Source organism: Thunnus thynnus, chromosome 8 (genome assembly GCF_963924715.1).
Source record: "Thunnus thynnus chromosome 8, fThuThy2.1, whole genome shotgun sequence".
Classification (NCBI taxonomy): domain Eukaryota; kingdom Metazoa; phylum Chordata; class Actinopteri; order Scombriformes; family Scombridae; genus Thunnus; species Thunnus thynnus.
Genome location: NC_089524.1, coordinates 22,664,446 through 22,687,120, shown reverse-complemented (window position 1 = coordinate 22,687,120; position 22,675 = coordinate 22,664,446). Strand labels below are relative to the sequence as shown.

General features: G+C 43.5%; 1 protein-coding gene across 2 annotated transcripts in view; it reads right to left on the bottom strand.

Moving 5' to 3' along the window:
- ssbp4 (single stranded DNA binding protein 4) overlaps window positions 1-22,675 on the bottom strand; it is an 89,623-nt gene that overhangs the window by 41,193 nt on the left and 25,755 nt on the right. The gene's annotated exons all lie outside the window — the stretch shown is intronic.

The window sequence follows — 22,675 nt, the reverse complement described above, 5'->3', positions numbered from 1 at the left end:
CACATAGCCACATGTGTACATACACAGAAATCACACACACACATGCGTGCATACATTTACATAGAACCTGGACCGGCAGCGTGATTATACGACCCTGGGAAGATCGTTTACACGCGTTTCCACACCCTTTAACACACACTGGCCTCCTGCTCCTCCTCACCCCTCCCACCTTTCCTCTCTGCCCTCTCTCCCACCTCCTTCTCCTTCCTCTTCCTCTCTGCTTTCTCCCTTCTTTATATCAAACCTGAACACGAACAAGCTGCACAGCCCCATGAGGAGAAATGGGGTCGTTTGCCTCCGTTATCTCCTTTTCTCTACAACCCTCCCTCCTCCCTTACATCCCCTTTTTCTCTTTTTACCCCTTCCTTAACTTACTCCCACTTCTCTCTATCTCTCTCACTCTCTCACTCTTTCTCTATCCACTTCCCCCTCCCCCAACAGCCCTCAGCCAATGGTGTCTGGGTGTCAGGCAGCTCAGAGAAGCTGTTGTCATGGTGACGGGGCTCCTGTCTGTGCTCTGTCCCTCAGGCATCCCAGATCCAGAAAGCAGCATCGTGTTTACGTGAGAGGAGAGGAGAGAGGAGAGGAGAGGAGAGGAGAGGAGAGGAGGGAATGGAGGAGAGAGGAAAACAGCGCATGAGGGAGAGAGAGGAGGAGGAAGAAGAGGAGGAGATTGAGGAGGGAGAAAGAGAAAACTGCCCCACTTTGACCAGCTTTTGTTCTGCTGTGTCTTTAGGTTTGAAGGCCTTGCATGTAAACGTGCATGTGTGTATTTGTGTGTGTGTGTGTGTGTGTGTGTGTATGTATGTGTGTCTGCAGGGCCACACATGGCCCTGTAGACACCCAGGCATCTCACACCCCTATTCCTGGCACCTCCACCCAATCTCTGACCTTTCCTGGACTCCAGCATGCAGACACACACAGGCTTGACCCAGCACACAATCACAGCTCTTTATATGCCCCCATGCACACACACACACACACACACACACACACATACACACACTCACCCAAGATCATGTAACCCGCCCAAAACACTTGCACCTGGTGTGGCCTAAAATAAGGTCCCCAGGCAGCCATGTCGCAGGGTGGCGCGACGATGACAGCAGCTACGAGGGCCTGTGTTAACCACCGTGCCACTGAACAACACACACACACACGCACACACACACTTTCACAGTCTAGATCATTTACCTCCAGGGGGCATCTGTTGCTGATTGGTCGCTACCATCGTCTGTGCCCTGACCATGACACTCGCAGTATGGGGGTTTGCTTTTATACATTTTAATGCTTGACAGTGTGTGTGTGTGTGTGTGTGTGTGTGTATGAAGATACACAACTATTCCCATACAGCAGGTGTTGAGCAGCACCCCGGGCCCTCCCTATAATGAACCCCGTCAGCTCCTGTATCTGTATCAGCGGAGGCCTATCGCTCTCTATACTCTACACACTTGACTTTTTCTTCCTTTTCACAGGACAATCCAGCACGTTAATTGCAAGGTAAACAACTGAAGAGCAGCGTCACCCCCACAGGAGCCCTTTCCTCTCCTCTCCTCCCTCCCTCCTGTTCCTTCCTCTCGTCTTTCTGAGGCGAGGCTGGTTAAGCCCCCCTTCAGAATCAGAATCTGGACAAGCACCAGTTGGAAGCTAATCCGGCTCGCCGACTGGACCCCTCCTCCGAAACGGCGCAGCGGGGGTGGACTGATGAAAGGAAGGCTGATACGAGGGACATGAAAGGCATTGTAGAGGCAAACAGAGCCGCAGACACAGCCTGCCTCAGACCCCCGCGCTGCCTTCAGCACTGTACAACAAGCCATTTAGGACATTAAAAAAGCACAACATCGTCAGAGTCGTTTCGTTATTTAGCTCAAGGCCGCTGTCCAACTTTCTTTTAGCTGGACATTTCTACTCTGCCGCCACTCGGTGCACAGGTTAAGACACTTCACGTCTAAACTGTGTTCACACTGTGTTCTAACAACTATTAACATCCTGTTTGTTCAAGGCCGAACCTCTTGACTGGAACATTACATTTCACTCACAGTCAATGAAGCGCCAACAAAATTAGCTTCAATAAGAGAAAAAGAGGAAAACGTCTATATAAGGAAAAGCCTTCACGCCATCCTAAATTAATTTTTAGCCCGACTGCCCCGTCAACAGTCGAAATGAAATAAGTAGTAGAAGTTGTTCACTTATTTGAAAAGGTGGCTCCAAAATGGACCCACCATGTTCGCACACGCAGGGGTGTGTGCGCGCACCCCTACTGTTAATCGCCACATTATCCTCGCTATTCGCGTTTATTAAATTTCAAGAGATTAAAAATAACAATAAAAAACAAAAACAGATGACTTGCAGCCGACAAAGACGGTGCTCGTTGAACTCATAAATTTGGCGAGGCCTCAGCATGGGCGTCAACTGTGGATGAAAGCCGCGTGAGTTTGAATGACTTTGACAAGATGGAGTAAAATGAGATTTTGATGTTTTCAGAATAAAGAAAAAGAAATCAAACCAAGGACGTTTTTGTATTTTGTCTTTGAAACACAGAACAGACTAATTGTCTGTTAATATCTGAAGAGTGTCTATTCATAGACTAAGACAGGCAGGCGCACACACACACACACACACACACACACACACACACACACACACACACACACACACAGAGGACAACTTGATGACAGATGGAAAGAAATTAGAGGCAAAGTAGCATTAATATTCCATCTCTTAATAACAACCAAAGCCCTTCCCCCACCTCTGGCACCAAACAGTCACACCCACACACACACACAGACAGACAGACACACACACACACACACACACACACACACACACACACACACACACATAAGCAGTCCTGTCCTGGAGAGCATTTGGGCTCGGTCTGAGACAAACAGGAAAAATTCTCCAAATTCACCCGCTCCCATCCTCCTCCCTCTTCCTCCTCTCCTTCCCTTCCCTCCTTTTCTGCTCCCCTCAAACCCCCAACCCCCGCCCCCCCTACAACCTGGTCTCCTTCCCCTTCCTCTACCCTGTTCCCCTCCCCTCATCCCCTCACTGCACCCACCCAGCCCTGCTGCCCTCCAGCCTTGCAGCCTCACAGCAAAGTAGAGAGCAATCCCTTGGTGGGTCAGCCAGATTAAACTGCCACTGTAATCCGCTTGGCTTTCACCTCCTTGTCCTCAGCCGAAGAGAGAGAGAGAGAGAGAGAGAGAGAGAGAGAGAGAGAGGGATGGAGGGATGGAGAGGAAGAGAGGAGGAGGGGGTGGAGGAGTAAAAGGGCATAAGGATGGAAAGAGAAAGAGAGATGGGGAGAGAAAATATAAGATAGCAAAGGAAAGGAGACAGAGTGAGGGGAGAGAGAAAAGAGAGGAGGACGGAGGGGGAGGGCAGAGCTGGGGGAAGTAGCTAAATGACAACAAGGGCATGGAGAGAGAAAAACAAGGAGTGGAAAAAAAAGGAAAGAAAGAAAAAGCAGGAGAAAGAGAGAAAAGCAGAGAGAGGCAGTACAGGGCTGAATTAAAGGAGTATGAAATGGAGGAAGTGAATAATGAATCTCATAAAGGAAAGATATTAAGGACGAATGAGAGTCAAATAAACTGTGTTACGAGAGGGAGTGATGAAGGACAGTGGGGTAATCCTGGTGGCAGTGCTTCTGTGGCGAATAAAATGAACCAAACAGGAAACTATGTTGAAGTACGCCCTTGTATTCATGTAATGATGAAATTTGTTTTGTATGAAATTTGTAGGGAATGACACAGTCCCCCCTCATGGCCCATCAGTGCCGAATCCTTTCCGTCATCTCCATCTGACCTGGAATTGTCGCGTCCCCTTGGGCCAACGAGAGTAATAATGAAAAAGCAGGAGATCTGTGGTGAAATGTGCCATCCCTTCAAGTTTTGTTCAGACCTCATCAGTGGCGTCAGGGATTTCAAACATGAAGGACAAAATTAGTCAATGAATACGCAGTGTGAATGTTGTCAATGGACCTGGTTCGTGTTGTTTTGAATGTCTCCAGTTAAACCTGCTCTCTGTCTAACAGTCACATGATACTAGCACTGCAGTATGGTGTCTATGTACATCCTGACATACAGTGCGTAATAGCATGATTAGGCTGTTTATATGGTTCACAATAACCATCAAGTCCCCCAAACTAAATGACAATCCACTTGTTTGTCATTGACTTCCTTTTCTGATGTGGCATCCCTGATAGCAGACAGTTTTTTCCAAACTGCATATGACTGATAGGAAGCTTTTTGACATTTTTAAAATCTGCCACCACTACGGTTAAAGTATGGTTATGTTCAGGCAACTAAAACAGCTTGATTAAGGTTACAAAAGACTGTGATCAAGGTTTAAAGACTGTGACTGTTGGTAGGAAAACCCAAAAAGAGCGCGCCCAAACATCCACCTCTCTGAGAGGTTTTGCAGCCCAAATGAACTACAGCTGTAACTAACAATTATTTTCATTATCGATTAAATTAATTAATCATTTAGTCTATAAAATGTCGAAATTATTGAAAAATACCCTTTATAATCTACCAGGGTCCAAGTTGACGTCTCCAAATTCTTTTTTTTTCTGACCAACAGTCCAAAACCCAAAAATATTTGCATTACTATCGTATATGACAAAGAAAAGCAGCAAATCCTCACACTTAAGAAACTGAAACCAAAGAATGTCTGCCATTTTTACCTGAAAAGTAAGTGAAGCGATTAATCGATTGGTTGCAGATTATTTTTCTCCCACTGGATCAATCAATTAGTCGATTAATTGTTGTAGCCCTAACATCAGCCTCACGCTACTTCCTTTGCTTCTAAGTCATACTTGTACTTGTGAGGTAAACATGTCCTTTTGGGCTTTTGAACAATTGTCCAATTCTGTGTTTTTCCTGATGAGGACACCAGGAAAACGACACCCGAGGTTTAGAGTTTAAATAAGATGTCTGATCGTTTGGACAAATGTGTTCCCTTTTTGCACTGATGAATTTACAAAGTACAATCATGACACTGCTATTACTTGAAGTGATAGTTCACATAAAGGCTAATGACTGTCGCTCCAAAATTTGATCGTTCCCTCACCACAGGTCGTGATGCTCGTCTGTCAAACCCTTTGGGTTTAATTGAGAACATTGTGATGTGTTTGCAGAATCAAAGCAACAAGAGGAAACTGACTACGCTGCACACATGCCAAGAGTAATTTGAAACATTGATGAGTAACTCAGCCCTGTTAATCAGATTATACTTACTACAATCACAACCTTTATGAAAACAAGATAATCAAGTCAATTTATGAACAAGACAGTTTTGATAATCAGGAAATGGCCTTCCTCTGGTTATTCCAGGCTTCAGTCTGAATGTAGAAAACCAAGTCACGCCAATCAGAATAAACCAGCACCGATCTAATATCTGAAACACAACCAAATACCTTTTATGAGAATGCCAAGACAAATTCTTTGTATGCTTGCATACTTGGCTAATAAAACAGATTCAGATGGTGGTTTAATGGCAACACCACTTGAGTAGATTAGTGTGCTCTTTGGGACATGTGACAATTTCAAGTATAAATCTTAAACCTTTTCAAGTCCGAATCAAGTCTCAAGTGAGTAGAAACCAAATCAGCCAAGTCTTCAGTACAACATAACTGTGACTCGACACCAAGCAGCTATCAATATCAGACACTTTAAACTAATTAGACTATTCTGATGCTGAAATATCAAAACAAACTGAATCCTGTGAAGCTGTGCCGTAAAGTGTAGCCTAACATTACCGTCCATGTGTGTGTGTGGGAGCATGTCCGCTGGGTACATGGGAAAAGTGTTAAAGTGTGGAAAAGAAATAGAGTTAACAGGTATTCCCCTCCTCCACCCCCAGCTGACAGATAGAGGAGGGGGGGGGGGTGATGAGAGAGGGAGGGAGGCGAGGGAGAAAGAGAGAAAAGAGAGGGAGAGGCAGGAAGAGGGAGGATATCCTGCGAGGAAAGGCTGTGATATATGAGCAGGCCACTTCAAACAAGCAGGGGGAGGGGGACACTCCTTCGCCAATAAAACCAGGGGAGGCAGAAGGAAGAGAAGAAAAGAGTCGGACAGAGAGACAGATTTAAAGAGAGAGGTACAGTACAATACTGTAGAGGAAGGTTGGTTTGTAAAGGAGCTTGATAAATCAGAGTGGATGGATGTGAATGAGAGCGGGATGCCCCTCCTATGGAAGCACAATAAAACCCCCAAAAGTAGAAAAGGCCAGACCCGTAGTTAAGTTACGTATGGATGAAAACCCACACAAGGGCAACTTTAATGCTGATATAAAGCCTGAACTAGAAATGACTGGGAGAAAAGAGCTTCAAACTAATGCTGAAACATAGATCCCATTAAATCAGAGAGCCAATCAAACCAAAATTGATTATGTTGACTGATTTGAGTCATTTATAGTGAAAATATGGAACATTTGCCAGTGATAGTGATGATGCTAAGAGAAGCTTGTGTTTCCCTGTTTCATAACAGTAGAAAACAACATTTCAGGCTAAAAACTGGTGAGAAGACATGACATTTAGGACAAGGTTGAACTTGGGCTCTTGTAACTTCTCAGGAGAATTTTTTATTTTCAAAATTTCATGCAGTATAAATTTATTTATCACTAAGGCTGAACAGTTTCATTTTTTGTGAACTTTCCCTGCAAAATAACCAGATTTTTTTAAAAGGGCAACTGGTTTCAACGGATTCTTAGATTTTATATCCTCACACATCCAAAAGTTGTTGTGGTTCTTGCTGATAATATTCCAGCAGTTTACAGCAAACAGAATCTTGTCAGAAAACACTTCTGATGAGGAAGGGGAGAAAATGCAGATGATTTATTGATTACTACTCACGATAATTCCTCAAATGGTAAAGATTATTTCTATCATCGATTAATCTGTCAATTATTTTTTCAATAGTTGCTTGGTCTGAAATGTCCAAAAATGTCCAAAATGGCAAAAAATGACGATCACTGTTTCCCAAAGCCCAAGATGACCTCCTCAAATGTCTTGTTTTCAGTTTGATATGAGAGAAGACTAAAGAAAGCAGAAAATATTCACAACTGAGAAGCTGGAATTAGAGAATTTGGACAATATTTTCTTAAAGGTATACTATGCTGGATTGTGAGTGAGCAGCGCTAATGAGAACAAAGCCACGAATCAGATAAATAAAACATTATTTTCTGATTGTTTCATGACAGTTACGTTCTAAAGCACAAATAAACACACCCACACCTCCACACAACCCTGCAGGGAGGTGCCGCCTTGCTGGATTTTGTGTGAATGCGGAGCTTCATCCTGTCCGCTGTGGCCTCTCTGCTCTGCGTGTGTGTAGCTCAGCCCTCGGTCAAGCAGACACACAGACCTGCTGCTCTTTATACATCCATGACACACAGACAGAGAACAGCAGAGCAGAGAAGAGCAGAGAGACGGAGACAGCGATGTGACCTGGTCGCTATGCTACGAGTCCCGACCTCACACCCTACATGCTGTTATTGGCTGGAGGCTACACAATCACTGCCCAAAGGTTGACGCCCAGAAGCGTCCTGAACACAGCAAAATAATATGAAAATACAGGCAGAGGGCAGAGTTCCTGTAGATAAATACACCACCACACACTTCTAGTGGGTCATAAGTGATGATTGAGAGAGATTAGTTTTGAATGAGTCTATACATTGTTTTTTTTTTTTTTTTTAGGAAAATCCTGCATATTCTACCTTTAAAGAATGACTCTAAATGATTAATCAATTATCAAAATAGTTGGCAACTAATTGATTAATCGACTAATCGTTGCAGCTCTAGTTAAAATGTTTGACCTGCAAGTGAGATTTTTAAAAGCATTCATCCCAATATCTGAATATTGATTGATATAATAATTGATTCTTTAAACTAAGATTTTTACCTGTTTTCAATATTCAAAATGAACACCAGATTTTCCAGATTAAAAAAAAAACAAACTAATGAGCTCAATCTGTCAATTAACAAAATAAGTTGCAGCCCTACTTGAAGTCAAGCAAATAACAAAGACATTCCAATTCACACACACACACACACACACACAAACGTAAACACACGTGGACACACACAGCCATGTCCGTGTCCTTACAAGAAGTGATTGATGATTTCAGGAAGGGGCTCTTGGGCAGAGGAAGTCCAGTCTGGGTCAGACCTCATCTACACACAGTCAGGCATGGGCACCATCTGCATGCACTCACGAGTCACTCTACCCCCCCCCCCCACACACACCCTTACACACACACACACACACACACAGGAACATACGCTTCTATACTCATTTTGACATGTGATACTTTTCCTCTCATTCTGTTTACTATATAATGTCTTTCCTCTGCTGTCAGACAGAAGTGGTGTAAGTGAGCGAGACGGAGGAGGGGGGAGGCTCAGAGTCAAGGTGAGCGGAGTGGGTCGGGCACGGCTGCACAGCGCACACTCTACAGTTTTAGGCTCGGTGTGCCATTGCGGGGCCAGCATGGGGCTGTTTTTGACAGCAGCCATTACAACAAATAATTGAACAGCAAATGAAGACAAATGATATGATTGCAGAGCGCGTCCCAGCAGTCAATCCGCTATCTAGGTGGTTCCCATTCAAAGGCATTGATCAGCTTTACAACCTAAGTAGCTGGCCAGGAAACTAAATGGTGGCGATCAATGCTATTTAACAGATTATTGACTGCTGACTGGTTGCCTGAGATCAAAATAGAGAGGGGGATGAAGAAATAAGCAAATAGAGGAATGGAATGAAAACACATGAAATTGGAATCGGTTCCTTTGCTTCAGTGATGATAAATGGGAAAGAAAAACACTGAGACAGCAGAGAGCGGGGAGAAGGAGAGAGGTTGCATTTTTTTGGTGTGCGCGACTGAATGTGCATGATCATGTGCATTTAATGAAGAAAGCAAGCAAGAAAGACAGAAAGAAAACAAATAAAAGAAGCTAGAAAAAAAAAAGAAAGCAAGCTCAGTCTGCATACAGTCAGAATCTCACTTGCACTTAAGGTTGTTTCAGGCTACCTTAGTGTTGTCTATGTGCCTCTGTGTTCATACATGAAGGCTACACACCTGAAAACTCCACACATTAGTCGTGCTTGTAGGGGAAAAAAAAAAATCAGGGCCAGAGAGAAGAAGCTCACCAGAATCAGCCGGTAGTTTCTGCTCCTCTTTGTTCAGCCAATCCTTGATGGAGCTTTCAAGTGGTGCACAAGCTGGCACATGACAACAGCCGCTTGCACCGCAATTACAACCTTTTGACTGAGCGCTCCTTCACGTGTGTTTCTGCTGTCTATGTTTACAATGCGTGAGCCACCCTCTTGCTCATCAGGCCTCTCGTTTGGGATAGAGCTTTGTGTCTGTGCACCTGAGTGTCATGTGAGATCATTAATTAGTGAAAATAACTATTACTGTAGCAACGAGGCCGAGGCTGACATTAGCAGACTGATGTATGTGCCTGTAAATAAGAGTGTGTGTGTGTGTGTCTGTGAGGATGGGGTTGGAGGTGTTTAACAACCTTCAACAGTCCCCCAACCACGCAAGAGTTTAATACACACAGCAGTGTGTTACCATGGTGACTAGGCCCAGCTCTGGGGCCCGACTCATGAGGCTGCATGTTTGAGTGTAAGTGTGTTATTTTCATTTGTGTGTATGTGTGTGTGTGTGTGTGTGTGTGTGTGTGTGTGTGTTTTGTGCACTATAAAGCCAGCACTTAAGAGTGTACCAGCTGCATGTAGATTTTGTTGGGCCTCAGATTCAGATTCAGTTTCATTTGTGATTACTGTCCCAAATCTGTATCTCTATTTACATTTCCTGAGATTTACTTTAAAACAAAAAAAAACGCTTGTGTTTATGAAACAGCAAAATTGACCAAGCTTCAGCAAATCGCTGTGTGCATATAAGAGTGTGAATACAGACTTAAATATGGCTATAGAGGATATGTGCCTGTGAGAATGTGTGTGTCTGTGTCTTCTTGCTTGTGTGTGTGTGTGTGTGTGTGTGTGTGTGTGTGTGTGTACACACACTCCCCTTGCCTTTTCTCAGTTCAGCAGAACCTCATTAATTCAGCAGGAATGGAAATCATTTCTGCACAGAGTGCACAGGAGACAGAAAGAGATGGAGAGGAAGACGCGTGGAAGGGTGGGGTGTGTGTGTGTGTGTGAGAGAGAGCGTGAGTGTGTGTGTGTGTGTGTGTGTGTGTGTGTGTGTGTGTAGGAAAGGGGAACAATGAATACTCACATTTCTTCATTTTTACTTAACTGAAAATCATTCTATTTTTTAATAATTTCATGTTCTGGATAAATACCACAATGAACGTATCATATTAGTCACAAAAGAAATTCTACACAATAAATGCAATATTTGAATACTATCTAATCATAATTATATTACACTGTGATTTAGTCATTTGTTTAACAACTCTTGGGAAATAACACATATGCCTAATCTCAGCCTGCATTTATCTAGATTACAAACTCATAAGGTTTATACTGTATGTCCTTAAACACAAACAAAGACTGGACAAACAACCAAATATAGCAAACGTCCAGATGGGTACATTAATAAAAAGGTAATCTTCCTTATGTAGCAGCAGATCAGTGCAGAGCCTCCTCCATCCCTCCCTCTCTCCCTCTCTCCCCTCCTCCTGCCATCTCTCCATCCTGCAGCCCGCCACCAGACAATATGGAGCAGACAGTAATCTGGCCATGCACTGAAGAGATTACAGCATCCAGCAAAACAGTTCAGCATTGAAGAGAGCAGCTCAATTCAGCACAACGCAGAGCAGCGAAGAGAGGAAGAGTAGGGGAAACTCAAAACGATCGTCCAAACCAACTCAACACAAAGCAGAAGTGAGCAACATATACAAAACGTCCAGCCAAACTGAACTGGTCCAAACATTTAGAAGAAACCTCTCTCTCTCTCTCATCTCTCTAGCACTAACAGCGTTTTGTAGACTGCAGAGCGACGGCTGGTCGCACACACTCCTTCAGTGAAAGCTGACCTTTTCAGGGTGCAACAGAGTGCAGTGCAGTGTAGTGGATCTCTCTATTCCAAATGTCACTTTTTACAGAAAAGATCTGAAGTGATAAGAACAGATCAGACAGCGCCAACGGGACACATAAGAGGAATGACACATGTACTGTATGCAAGCATGCGCAGACACACACACACAGTGTCACTTTTTAAATTATTTTTTATGCATGCATGAACACACACTAGAGCTTAAATAAGTCCAAACATTCAAGCAATAATGAAACAGATGTGCTGCCCTATTTATCCACTGAACTTAATCATCATAGATATAAATAACTGATCTGAAGGCTTACATCCAGACAGCAGACTCGAGGTTGGAAGTTCACACGTTGCAGTTGTTGTTAAGTACATGATGTGGATTTTTGGATTTTCTGAGCCCTCTCGGAAGAATTAACCTTAAACGGCAGCAGGGGCAGCCTCTGACCCGGCGCTGACCTTAAGGCTGGCTAATAGCTGCAGTCCAGCTTGCTCAGGGGGAAACATCAGCAACAACAACATTCACATACACACATGTACACACAAATGCACTAATATATAAACACGTCTATTTATAGTTCTATCGTCTTTACTGTGCAAAAGATAAGCTGTAACCGTGAAGCTTGAACATCAGTATGTGCAGAAAAAAGTCTTTTTTAATAACAAACTCCTTGTTATTCATTCGTTATGACACAATAAATGTCTGTAAATTACATTAATAATGTACCAAGTCAGTGCTGAGTTCCATTCCCATCTCATTTTTGGTATAATACAATGTTTGGTGACAACTACCTGTTGTCTGGAGTCATAAGCATCAGCGTCTGGACAAACAGAGGTTTAGAATAATGAGTGCAGGCTGTATGACATATACATGTGCGTCAAAGTGTTGTGTAATTCAAATCTAAAATTATTCCACTAAATATTGACTCATTAGTCCTTCTAAACAATTTCAGGGTTGTCACCAGCCAACAGTTTGGACCTGGACTCAGTTAAATTATAAATGTTCCATTATTATCATAACAGAAGGTCACTATAAATGACAAACCCCATTAGACCCGCTACTCTTAATTAAGTCTAAAAATCTAACTTGCAACTTGGTAAATGCTTGAAATGTAACTACAATAAAAGATTGTCCATAAGTAATGATTAATGTTAAGAACTAGAGCAACTCTAGTAAGCTGCTTACCTATTCTGAGTCAGAAAAAAGGGAAAGTTTGAAAAGAGAAAGTCCGAGGGTGGATAATAGAGGAAACAAGGGAACGGGACTGGCAGAAAGAGGAAGAGAACAGCAGCTAACAGCAAAACTCAAGTTGAGAGGAATGAGAGGAATTCAGTAAAATGGAGCAAAGGAGGGGGAGATACTGATTTATAAGATCAGACTTTCCTCATAAAGATGGACAAAACTTGAGAAGCAGAACATAAATACATGTTTGACTTGAGACAGGGGAATAGAGACAGGAAGAAAAAGATATTAAACTGGGTGGTTCATCTTCCTTTTGAACACATCATGATCCATTTACATGTTGTTCTGTTTTAACGCCATTTATTGCCCACAAAGCGATTATAAATGTAGCAGTATTTCCTCTTGTGATAGTCACTTCTTTAAACCAAGTAGACAAACGGACAGAATTCAGATAAAAAGAAGGGGAACTATGAGATTTAGTAGGAAAGTGGAAATGTAGCTGAAGATTAACTTGAATGTGAGGTGGACTAATACCAAAAAAAACTTCAGCAACAAGTTTTCCGGGTAACTGTAGCTTGCAGAGGTCCATAGAGGAGCATAACTACAAACCCCAAAATGTCAACTACACACTGCATATATTTTAAATCATGTGAATTTAACACTGCTGAACAGGAAAGGATATACAGTAGCAATTGAGTAGGACCACAGAACTACAACGAAAAAGTCAAAGATGGCAATGATTTCTTAATTTCTTGTGCATTCAGGTTTTAAATATGTCACCATTTCGCAAACACTCGAACAATATCTGCAAGTTTTCTCTTCAACATCTGTGCAAACCTCTGCAAAAACTTTCCTAGACTCATAGATGCAGTAGCGGGAACGCCATGAAGCTGACAAGGTTGGCGCGTTGAAGTCATAGCACTAATTTAGGAGGAGAGGTGGAAGAGTAAAGGTGTAATGGTACAGGAAAAAAAACAGACTCAGAGACACAGATGTGAATATGATGAAGGTGTTGTTGGCGGAGAAAGAGACCAGAGAAAATGAAGGTGTAGCTTATAGTTGAATTTAGATGGCGGGGTAATGGTATGCTGATAAAGAGGGAGGGAGAAACAGATGAAGGTGTAGTAATAAAAGGAGGAAGGGCTGAAGGTGTGATGGTGGAGAGAGAGAGAGAGAGAGGGGAGAGCTGAAGGAGCCAGGTGTGGCAGCAGCCACAGAGGTAATCATTGAGCCAATGGGGAGTCATTCCACTCAAAGCGAACGGGCTGCCGAAGTACCTGGAATAAAAATAATCATTACACTGCATTAATGTCACTGTCTGTATATACACCCTGGGCAGCAGTAAAGCACGCTGACTGTGGGTCCCCACCATGAGGACACTTGCACACCTTAACGCACACACATGTGAATATGTAAATACAAACGCATGCAAATAACACGAAATGCAAATATTTCCGAGAACGCGGAGTTAGTCTCTCTGCACAAACGGTGTGAAAATCAGCGACTCCCCTGCTGATTCTGTGCATTCACCCTGTCATCACAAAGACGAGCTTTTAGCAGAAACAAACTGTTCTCCAAATATAACTCAGCCAGCTCAAAGCACATTCATTATCCCTCCCTATAACTTATAAGTGTTATTTTAGCAACTGAAACCCCGACAGAGGCTTGAATTGGATCTCTCTCACACATTTATTCTGCCTCTCAGTATTGCTGCCTTTGGAAAATGAGGATTAAGTCTGCATTTAGGAGAATTTAAATTGCAAATAAGGCTTTGGAATTGTTTTAGTCTTTAATCCTAGCAGGGAGGGCCTCAGTGTAATGCAAAGTTGAGACAGGCGAACATCTCAGGCATTCATCAAGGACTGTGTTTGTTTCACCACTCGGTTCAACGAGACTTAATAAGCAGGGTGTCCGATCAGCACCTCACACACACACACACACACACACGTAGACATGTACATACGCGTGCACACACGAACACACTTCTGCACACGCGCCTCCACCCATGGGCTCATTGATAGAGCGGCCAGTTTATTTTGGTTGTGAGTTTGGGTGTCCAGCTGGTACTTGAGACTGGTGGACTGGCAGAGCTGTGCAGCAGACAGCAGACGTGCACACACACACACACACACACACACACACACAGACACACAGACACACAGACACACACACGCTGTGCCAGGGACACACTGTGCCAGGCTGCAACGTCTGCCAGCTACAAGCCTGTCCACTGCCACAAAGAGAGGCAGAGGCAAAGGAGAAAGGGCAAGACAGAGAGTGTGCGAGTGAGTGTGTAAGAGAGAGAGAGAGAGAGAAAGATTGCGAGAGTGGACAAAAAATGAGGAAGATAAGAAAAAGTGTTGTTTTAGTGGATTTAAGTGAAACTCAGCAAAAGCAGGAGGGTTGAGCAGACGAGCGGCTCTCTGCACTGAGAGAGGAAGTGAAGCTGAAGTCACCTGTTCACTCAGGAGACGCTCATTATGACCACTTATTAATCATCCTAATTCATTTCTCAAGGAAATTTGATTCTGCTGCATTTTCATTTGGACATAAAACTCTGTGTTTGCTGAGGTCAGTACTGTACTGTATTATATTGAAGAGCGACATTATTCAATCCCACTTGCACCAATTTTCTAGACTTTATTGCCCCTTGCAAAGAAAACCTCAATTCAAAGCTCAACCCTGGTTCAACGCTACCACTCATGCAGTTAGGCAGGAGATACACTCCAAGAGTCCTACCAGCATCTCAGATATTGTCTGGCTAATTACCAACAGAGTGTCAAGGCAGAGAGAGCTAAATATGTTACACCCACATAGACCCAAAGTAAATTGTTCTGAAGCAACACCTGATACCTTAGTAGATTCTTTACCGACAAAGTTCACACTATACAATAACAGATCGCACCTTTTCCTACAATCCATCATAGTTTACCTGCTCAGTTGATGCTCCTCAACTTTGACACAATGAATGAATGAAAACTAGTACATGTCCTTCAGATATTATTCCCTCACAGCTATTTAAGTACGAAAAGTTGCAAACAAACCCGCCATAACATATGGCGAACAGGAAATCAGCTTACACAACTCTAAATGTTGCGTTGGTATTGAAAAGGGGTCATTTTTTGTGTTGTGTGGAATAAAACTTGGAAGTTAAAAGATGACAACAGTCAAAAGCAGCGATTACACAAGCAGTGATTTGTGGTGGCGGCAGCAGTGTAAGGCAATACCTCAAATCTATACAACTGCTGCAAGTATCACCACAAAATACTGTGTGAGGAAGCTCTGAAATCTACAAAGACTCAAACACAAACCATCTCGCCACAATTCACAAACATCCATATTGTGTTTAATGTGTCCCTGTACCCAACGAGATCCTTGAGATAGACAGATAATACAGAAATACAGAATGTCACATTTTTCTTCTAACTTGGGTTATATTATGTAGTTGTGAATTGCGAATTAAACACGTATTGCACGTAATGTTACATGAAATACATACAGGCTGAGTTTTTTGAAGTGAAAATCTGTGATTCCCATTTCATCCATAGTCTTACAGCCTTTTAAGTGTCCTCACACACTTTCACGGTTTGACAAACACTACTGTTCATTCCTCAGTGGACGGTTAATGTGCACTCCTGGACCTGTACACCAGCAAGCAATCAAACTTAAATCAAACTTTTCTCATATTATGTCCACTACGGCAATTCCGGTGTGAGTTGAGTCATTTAGGGGCTTGGCGTAAAGAAGAAATAGCTTGTCAAGCACCCCGAGTAAACCAACAGGACTGTATGTTTAAAGATAGGTTTCACTCCCTGGGACCGGCCTGACAATCCTTGTAACTATCGTCAATGTTTTAGACCTAATGAGGAACGGCAGTAATGCAGTGCAACTCCAAGCCTTCCTCCACGAAAAAAGAGAGAGAGAGCAGGGAGCTCCACAGCTGGAAAAAATTGGCTTGAGAAGAGCAGTGTCTCCAAATTTGCAGTTCACTGTTACCTTGCGTTGGTGTAATCGCATGCCAGACTCTTCTCGCCTCTCCTCTCAGACGCAAAGTTATAAAAACGTGAACTCAGCACAGGCTGCCAAAGCAAAGTTCAAACTAAGCAGAAGCAAACCCAGCAGAAGCATCATAATTGCATTAATTTATGCCATTTTGTGCAGGACAGGGTCTTTTTACACAATGGATAAATGGATAAGTGGATGTGGTTAGGGACTCACCAGTGCTGGGTAACTTCAAAGATGGTGAGTGTGTGTGTGTGTGTGTGTGTGTGTTTGTGTGTACAGAGTACAGTCAGGAGATGCAAGCTTGGCAACAGAAACACCACAGACACCTCCTGCACGGAAGGTCGCCCTCGAACTTCCAACCCCTTGACAAATTGTTCACTCCAACTCTCCACAGTAAACTGGTTACAGTCGAGACAAACAAGTGATGAATGTTGCTTTTTTTAAATTATTGGACCGTAATTTATTTCCTGAAAATGACTAAACCGAAACAGAATTGGCAGCATTCACCCTAGTTTCACTGGGAGAGATAAACAAATGCCCCGAGGAGTTTCCACTATTTCCCAGAATGGAGTATTCATTTAAAGCATTCGTTTAAATTTTATGGATGATGATGTTGCAACTAAGAGGGCATTCATGGGTAACTGGGTTAGGGAAATTAAATGGGACTCGGTTGAAAATCTGCATGCAGGGAAGGAAAGTAAACGCTGCAGGGTTTGGCTTCTACAATAACTTTGCTCAGGCAGACTTGTGGCATTCACGCCGCTCTGGCTAGCAGGATGCAATGCATATAGCTAGTACCAAACTCAGATAAACTATGAAAAACGCAGACTTCAAAGAGAGTCCCCAGTGTCTTCAGACACCTCTTTCTTCCTGCACACTCTTACATCTCCCTCTCACCTTCTCTAACTCCCTCCCGCTTTCTGTCTCTGCTTCTCTTCTCCCTCTGTCACTTGTCTTTCTGTCCGTCCCGGGTTTGTTGCCTCCCATCTGTCCGTCTCTATGTCTGTCTCTGTCAAACACAGATCCAGGAGCCCATGCTTGCGCACTCGCAGAGTCAAGATCAAATACTAAACCACAGCACAGTTTAAGCTTGCCCGGAATGAACCTACGAGGAAGGGAATCATAAACAATATTTGATCTTCTGCTTCTGTCACTTCCAGACCTCCAGCCGAACACACACACACACAGCTTGAGGGCAGCACTTTCAGGCTTTGTTGCTTCCCTCAGATAGGGAAAGGTATACACAGACAGAGGAGCCGACTGGCCTTTTTCATTTAGACGGTAACAACAGTAAACAACGGCACACAAAGACAGCGTCCTCTCGCTCAACGCCCGTTTGCCTGCAGCCCGCACTCCACGCACTGTTTGATATTAAAAGACGACACAGGCGCAAACTGAGGATGTAGGAAGGGGGGGGGTGGGGGGGGGGGAGAAAGATAGAAAGACAGATAGAGACAGACAGAAATGGAGACACAATGTTGTGGCATGCCATTTGTGTGTAGGCTATATTTAAAGCGAACGCGGCCAGGAGAATCTGAAGAAGATATCGCTGTGCCAACGCCGACTCCATTCCTCTGCTCTCTCTCTTTCTCCTCCTCATCCCTCCATCCATACCTACTCTGCCTATATTATGGATGTTATTATTATTCCTGCATGTCGTCATGTCGCCCCCGCTTCTCTCCTTCCCCCGAGCAAGAAAGCGGGCACTGCTGGCACCCAGCCAGATTACCCAATCAATCTCCTCTGAGAGAGGGGGAGGGCGGCGGGAAGAGAGGTGGAGGGAGGGAGGCAAAAGGAGAGAGGGGGAGGAATAAGAAAGAGAGCGTGGAACAGAGAGTAAAGAAAAGAAAGAGCGGCAGGAGGGGGTTGGAGGATAGTGAAGGGGGTGTTGGCGGAGAGGAATTGAAGCAAGAAAAACAGTGCAGGATGAGTAAATTCTATCTTTGAAAAAGAAGGACAGAGACAAAGACAGAGATGGCTATGAAAGGGAAGGAAGGGTTTCAGCAGACATGTGGCGTTAAAAATAGGCGAGCGAGCACCTGGTACAGCAACACGGGGAGTTGTGGAGATAGAAAGCACACACGAAATCACACACAGCCAGTCCAGACAAAGGCTTGGCCATCAACGGTTGTTTACAGAGCGCAACTCCTCCCCTTGTGCCACCTGTTACTGTGGTCCAGCCTAACAAATGTTTAACCCTCTCAAAGAATCTCCAGGCAACAGCCGACACTGCACCTCTATCTATCTGCAGCCTGCAGGTTAGGCCTGCGAGAACACCTACTTTCATTACCTTGTTATCAAGATTCATCAATTTAGAGCTGAATGAATCAGTTAATCAATGAACAGATGATTAATTGGCTAAAATGTTGATAATCGATTCATCTTTCGAGTAGTATCTCAAGCGAGAATAACAAATATTTGCTTGTTCGAGCTTCTCAAATGTGAGGATGTGATATGTTTTGTTGTCTTATATTGTATGATTGTGAGCTGAATATCTTTGGGTGTCAGACTGGGAAACCATGTCTGGCTTATTTCACTATTTTCTACAATTTTGTGGACAAAATGATTATCAAGAAAAAAATTGGCAGATTACTAGATAATGAAAATAATTGTTTGTTGCAGGTCTAAATCGATTAACCACTTCAGAAAGTAGTGACAAATTCTTTCTCAAACGGCTTGTTTTGTCTAAAAATGGTTATATTCAATATATAGATATTCAATTTACAATAATATAAAAGAGGAAAAAAGGCAGTAAATCCTCACATTTGAGAAACTGGAACCAAGGAAGTTTTGCTGGACCTCAGCAACTCATTTATCATAGTTGCTACCCATAAATTTCCTTGAATAATCAATTAATAGATCAATCGTTTCAGCACTAGATCAAATTCACAAACTCATACACACTGGTTTTTCTATATTTCGTCTATTTATGAACAATGTGCAACTTGACATATTTGACTCCTCCATCTAAACCTTCATCATGACAGTTCTCATCAGTAAGCCGAGAGCTGAGTGGAGTCAGTGAAGCACTGCGATGTGAATGACGCACTTGTGGCACTAAATCTGTGACACTCCGCAGGCAGTGAACCCGGATTGGCATGAATCGCAGATGTTCGGGGTTACGACCTCTGGCTGGGGCAAAGCAAAATGTCTGCAACAACAAGGCCGAGTGTATCACTTCCTGAAAGACTGTTTGTCTGTGATTGCAAGTGTGTGCGTGTGTGTGTCAGAGCAGAGAAAACAGAGACTCATTCTTCTTCCTGCTTTAATGTGAGCAAGAATGTGTGTGTGTGTGTGTGTGTGTGTGCGTGAGAACAAGTGCGCCTGCCCGCTCGTCAATATGTATGCTTTCTTCATCACAAAGCTCCCGTTCCTTTAATCATTCATATTGAGTTACTAAAGACGTGCCATGTTCTCATAATCAAACACGTTTCCTCAACAAAGTGCTCTTTTGAGGAACATCCAAATTCCAGCCGAAAAGAGGACTATAAGACGAGCCGATCTCTTTTAGGAAATAAACATGATTAAAAGGCAATGTGAAGAGGAAGGACAGAAACACAATTCCAACAATTAAGACGACAAGAGAGAACACTTAAATTACTTTACAGAGGTACAAGACTTCAGACTGTTCCAGCTCTTTATGATACAGTATCATCTCGCTTACTTTGAGTGCGAGCGTTCATTTGCATACCAGTGTGAGTGTGTGATATGCACACAAGCGTGTGCCTGCGTGTGTGAGCGTTTTGCGCGTGAGCTCGAGTGGCTATGATAGCAGATTCACCATCCAGGGGTGAAGCCAACCAGCGATCCAGCTAGTCAGAGGCCTCCAGTTCTGGGAGTGTGGCCAGGGCTCCAATCCCACCACATTCCCCTGGATTAGCTGTCAACCAGTCCCCAGATCTGAGGATTAGCACATTATATTCCATTATCTTTCCCAAACTGAAGAGTCCACAAAGTCTACATCATCGCTCACAATGGGGGCCAATAGGACAGGGTTGAGTAAGAGGTGCCTTCAAACCGGGCCAAATTGAGCCAAACTGAGCTGAGCCAAACCAAATCTGTAACTAAGACCGTACTCTGGCTCAAAGTTGCCTAGCAACCAAATTAGTTCCAGGAAACAAATAAGCAAACTGTCTTTCTAAATATTATTTTATATATTTTCTCATTGTCGTCCACAATAAACTGACAGGGAGGCTACCAGAGAAGACCATAAATTTAAAAAAAGAACAAAACATAATACAACATAAAACACAAGCACACACACAAAGACATAAAAACAAACCAATCCTGGTTTATCTTGCACACATTCCTGTCTCACTATTCCTGCTGAGCGACACACAGAGCGGAGTGTGTGCGACTCCTGGGAGCTGTGTTGTTTTTCACTCTGTGATCCGGGGGGACTCGGGGGAATGAGGGAGCCGTTATCAGCAAGGGGCCGTGATAGAGACTTGATCAGGCCGTCGGTCTGCGGGGACCACGGAGCCAGAGTTAATCAGAGACAGACAGACCCCTCATCACCCTAGGGATTCACACGCTTCGACCCCGAGACTCTCTTTCTCTGTCACACAAAACGTACAAAGACACACACACACACACACACAAATGGCAACAGTCACAATAGCACATGTGCTCACTCACACCTATTCTTGCATTTTAGTGTTGTCGGAGCCTCTGCCACACCCTCAGTGCACACACACTTTACGGTCTCGTTTTGGGCTAAAAGTTCCAGCATTCACCAAAAGAGAGAGAATTTTTATTATTCCTGTATTATAAAATTGGATAATATAGTGCAGCCATGGAATATTTCACTTAGCTTAAGAGCTGGATCAAGCTGTTAAAGCGTACAGACATGATGACATGAAATCACTTTCCAACCTAACAGATACATGAAGGGAAATAAAAGTGCTAAACTGTGTGTTAGGGGGTTAAAGGCTAACAGTTAATTCTTACATTCATAATGTTTGACACCAACAAATCAGCCCACTCTGTCAGACAGCTCGCTCACTCTGACCTTTTGAACTTGAGCCAGGTCAAAGGTCAAGCAATACTGTCTGAATCCTTGAACTACAACAAACTTATGTGTTTCAAAATGAGCACACGGGACCTTGTAGCCTCAATTCATTCGACTCTTAAACTGCTGTTTCAGTCTATGTTTCATGTTTTCACTCTACGGTCAAATACGCAGCAGCAGAAGTGATCCTGACTGATTTACGTGGCCAGACGCTGAAACGCAGAGAGTTTTGAAATGTGTCTTTTACGGCACCCCAATTTGAAGCTTGAAGTTCGGCTATATATTGACCAGGCCTGTCAAACCGCAGCCGTTAAAGAGCTGACATGCAGGTATCCAGCTGGCCTACCTCTGGAGAAAGGTGTAGGAAATTATATGGCATTTAGATTAATTAGACACAGTTGTCAGATTTAATTAACTACTAGGTTTAATTAACCATGTAATTAATCTTATGGTGGTCCAACACATGCATGCACAGACAGGCACAGAGACACACACATCGGCTCGTAACCCCCCGCACACACACACACACACACACACACATGCATAGTACATGCACAACAAATGTAATCTGTTCAGCTGACAAGTGCACACACTTTTGCTGTCAAACCTCATAAGAGAGTTCAACTGAATGGGCGACTGGCTACAGGCTAAAACAGCCTGAATGAATCGTGTATGGTAAGAATAGCACCTTTAATCCATTTCAGGTTTCACTTCTGCCCAGGTGAAACGATAATCTAGTAGCTAAAGCAGTCTGTCCGGTCAACATCCTAACACCCGTGTAATCCTTATTCAAACACATTTCAGGCAACATACTGCAAATATTTCATACGGTGCGGACAAGTGAAAAAAAAAAAAGACATTGAAAGTAAAGTGTAGAAATCCATTTTAAAACCCAAACTGACAGAAAGTGAGAAGGTTAAGCCTGCGAGGGCCACAGTCACATCAGAACGGTCATTTGCAATAATGAGAGCTGAAGCAACAAAGACTTTCAGTTGTAGTCGATTCACTCATACATCAACCAGCTCTTCAAAAAACCGTGTGTGAGTGTTGGATAGGTTACTGATCGACTGCTCCAACTCTTCAGAAGATAAGAGGGTCAAGGAGGCCGAGGACCCTGACCTTTCATCACCCCGTCCAGCCCCTGCAGCCACAACTAGCATAGCCTGGCCAGCTCTAAATGAGCCCTGTGTGTGTGTATATGCATTGTGTGTATGTGTGTTAATGTGCTTGTGTTCTCAGCCAGCTGCTTTATGTGCTTTGACCTTTACTGAAGCCGTGAGTGGACCAATAAATAGCCAGGCAGTGCTGTGACCTTTCACCTCAGACCGACAGTTTTGCTGAGACCTGAGGGGTCAGGGGTCAGCGTTTGAGGAAGTGCGGGCAGCAGCTGAGGTACAGCGTTACGCTGCTTGGGCAGATGTTAAAAAACTGATACCTAATCAAAGCGGATAATGTGA